This window comes from Zea mays, chromosome 9, assembly GCF_902167145.1.
Source record: "Zea mays cultivar B73 chromosome 9, Zm-B73-REFERENCE-NAM-5.0, whole genome shotgun sequence".
Classification (NCBI taxonomy): domain Eukaryota; kingdom Viridiplantae; phylum Streptophyta; class Magnoliopsida; order Poales; family Poaceae; genus Zea; species Zea mays.
This window is the reverse complement of record NC_050104.1, coordinates 156,161,236-156,164,724: the sequence shown is the minus strand read 5'-3', so window position 1 is coordinate 156,164,724 and position 3,489 is coordinate 156,161,236.

The following is a 3,489-nucleotide window of genomic DNA, read 5'->3' as shown; positions in this document are numbered from 1 at the left end:
TCTGCCTGCCTGCTGCTGGAAACCCCTGCTCTGATTGTGAGAAACAATCCGGAACTTCTGAGCCTGAGCGGATGGTGCTGCCATTGGTGTCTTTCTCTTCTTCTCTGCCCGGTGAGCAACAATGCAATCTTCCTGGGAGATGGCCATATTGACCAACTCATTGAAGCTATCAGCCCGGACAGTGTTGAGCCGTTCCCGCAGCTTGGTATTGAGACCCCTGCGGAAGCGATCCCTCTTCTTCTCATCAGAATCAGCATGATACCCTGCATACTGGCATAAGTCGTTGAAGGCTTGCGCATACTGCAGTACCGTGCGGGTTCCTTGATTAAGGGCCAGAAATTCATTCAACTTCCGATCAAGAATGCCAGCTGGAATGTGGTGTCCTCTGAAGGCAGTCTTGAATTCCTCCCAAGATACCTCACGATCAGCGGGGAGCATAGCACGAAAGTGGTCCCACCAAGTCCGAGCAGGGCCGCGAAGCTGCTGTGCGGCGAAGCGAGCCTTGGCCTCGTCAGGGCAGTCTCCTGTGAGGAGGGGAAACTTGGACTCGACGACGCGAAGCCACACGTCGGCGTCCAACGGATCCTCTGCCTTGGTGAACAAGGGCGGCTGCGTGCTCAGAAACTCCTGGTATGTTGCCATAGCCGGAGGTCGCTGATGCTGGCCTCCACCATGATGCTGTGGGTGGGGCTGGCGCTGCAAGAGCTGTCGCAGAATCTCATTCTGCTGGGCCATCAGCTCCTGCACTGTGGGAGCTGGAGGAGGTGGCGGGGGAGCTTGCTCATTCTGCCCGCGACGCTGCCTAGCTGCCATCTGAAAACAGAGATTGCCGCCATTGTTATCCCAACTCACATTTCCGAACGACAAGATATCATCTCATATGGAAGGAAAATGCCATAATCATAATATTAGGTTCGAAATGAAGATAACATGGTGCCAAGGATCCCACAGATATCAAAAGTTTACAGGGTTACATTAATCAGGGGAAAGTACCCACAAGCCTAGTCCAAAACGTGATATTACTAAGCTCGCATAGGTTTCTATCCGCCTAAAAACGTCGAAGTGACTGCTTAACCCTGAGCGGTGGAAGCGACACTGGATACGAGTGAAGGAGGCATCGCGGAGGTAGTCCCATGGGCACCAGGGGCTGGTCCTAGCTCCTCGGGAGCCTCTTCTCCCTCGCTTCCGACTTCATTGGCCTCCATCTCTAGGTGGTGCATGTCCAAGTGGTCATTTGCTTCCTCGAGTTCCCTCTGCACGTCGTGAAGCTGGTTCTCCAAGACATCAATAGTGTTGTCTCGGATCTCCACTTGCTGCTCCAGGGTGGTGATACGCTGGCTCAGCCTTTCCACCTGCAGATCCTTCTCCACCAACTCTGTGGATAGGTCGACCACAAAATCTTCCCGACTGTCGAGGGTGAGCTTGGCAGCCTGAGCGGTGTTAGCAAGAAGTGTCATAGCATCGCTCTGAAGGGCCTGAAGGCGGTACAGCGCACTCATGCACTGAACAGTGACCCTCCCAACCAAGTCAGGATACATTGCCCACACATCCTTCACATGGCTCACGCGGTTACACCACATGGGATCATCCTTCTTCTCAGCAGGGAAGAGTCCCAAGGGGTGCATCACCATCTCCAGGGGATGGTAGCCACAGAAAGTCGTCAGAGTCTTCATGGCTGCTGCCTCAACGGTGTCGTCTGTCCTGAGTCCAATCGTCTCAGAGTCAAGAGAACGCCAACCCGGCTGAAGGGGATGAGCCTCCAAAGTTAGCCAGACCCGACAACGAGGTACCCGATGCTCCTCATACAACTGCACCGTGTACAAAGGGGGCGTAGGGTAACCGGCGGAGTTAAGCACTTCCCACAAGATGGAAGGAAAGCCATCGCGAGAAAGGAAGTCAGAACTGAAACGAGAGTCTCCTCCACTGGCGGGGGTGGGTGAATTCATCTGCGGAAGGGAATCAAAGATAAAGATTATGGTGGAAGGAAAAAGAAAAAGAGAGCTCGGATGATTTTAAAGAAAAGGGGGTTAGCTCAAATTTTAATTCCTCTTGGTGTTTTATAATGCATGCATGCTGTAAGGAACGTTGCCTCTCAAAAGAAAATAGGGTGCCTTTTTAGGGCATCCTTAAAAATATAAGTATTGGCCCACAGGGCCTAATTAATTAGCCACCTATTTCTCCCTCTATGCCTAAGGCCTTTCGTCCTAGGTCTAGCGATCTAGTCCTGACGATCCGTAGTAGTTTCTAGGCAAGTTTTAGATTTTAAAAATTGGTATTCATGGTTTATTGTCCTTCTCTGTGGTGGAATTTGCTCCGATACCAGCTGTGGCAGAACCACCCGAATTATTCCAGCTTAAGTGCCTAAGTCACGCCTCAGGGGCCGTAACACACTTAAATCGGAATAACCCGTCAGTCCTTCAGATCTAGTCTGATAGAGCCACTTAACCAGGATCAAATTCCACAATCTCACTCGAAGGTGAGTCACAGAAGAAATACAATAAAACAGGAAACCTCAAATTAAGTACTGAGTTATTACATAAATCGGAGTTTTTGAGTAGCAAATAAAGTTCACAAAATAAAGTGCAGCGGATAATCGATGTCGTCGGTAATGAGGAAATGGGCAAGGCCTAGCCCACTACTCCTCATGCTCCTCTCCTGCCGGAGCAACATCCCACTCGACCGTCCAACCCGGTGGCAGGGTGGTAGGCCAAGTCACACCATCAACCATTTCCTAAATGGTACCTGCAAAAATGGTGCCACAAGCAAGGCTGAGTATACTAATACTCAGCTAGACTTAACCGGTGTGAGGAGTCTACTCCTCTACCTCTAGACTATGCAGCTGTTTGGCTGAGGGGTTTGGTTTGCCAAAAGCACTAGCTGTTTCTAAAATCAATTTTTAGCTTTTCAAATTCTACCATCATTAACTTAGCTAGATTTGCTCCTTCTAAGCATACATGGTAACAATCAATTAGTTCAACCAACAAGTTATCTCATATAACCACATTTCACTTCTTACTTGATGCAGTACAAGGAATCAAGCAGTCTCATTAGCTGCGAGAAGCAGACGGTTCGAATCGAGTTTTAAACCTTGCAAGGTAAACCTAAACACACGGCATGTCAGGGTACTCTGACCCCACATATGACAACCGTCCCCATCGATTCCCCGTTCGCGTCCATGCCTCACCGCCTTGGCATACAATGCTCCACTGACCCCGGCTGCCGCCGTGCAGTGACCGCACTTGTACCCACCATAGCTAGCATGGGAGACCCTGTCTCAGGTCGCATGAGGGATAAAGTCCGCGCCCGGCTTCACTCAGGTACTAGGTTTACCGGTTACCATTTTTCTCGGCATGTGCTTAGTACGTTCAAAGCTTGACTCAGGTATCCACACATTAATCCTTAATTCATTTTTCCCGTCTCATGGACAAGGCATCCTCCCTAGATCCAAGTCCATAGACCAACATAAATCTCGTTATCAAGATGAATACA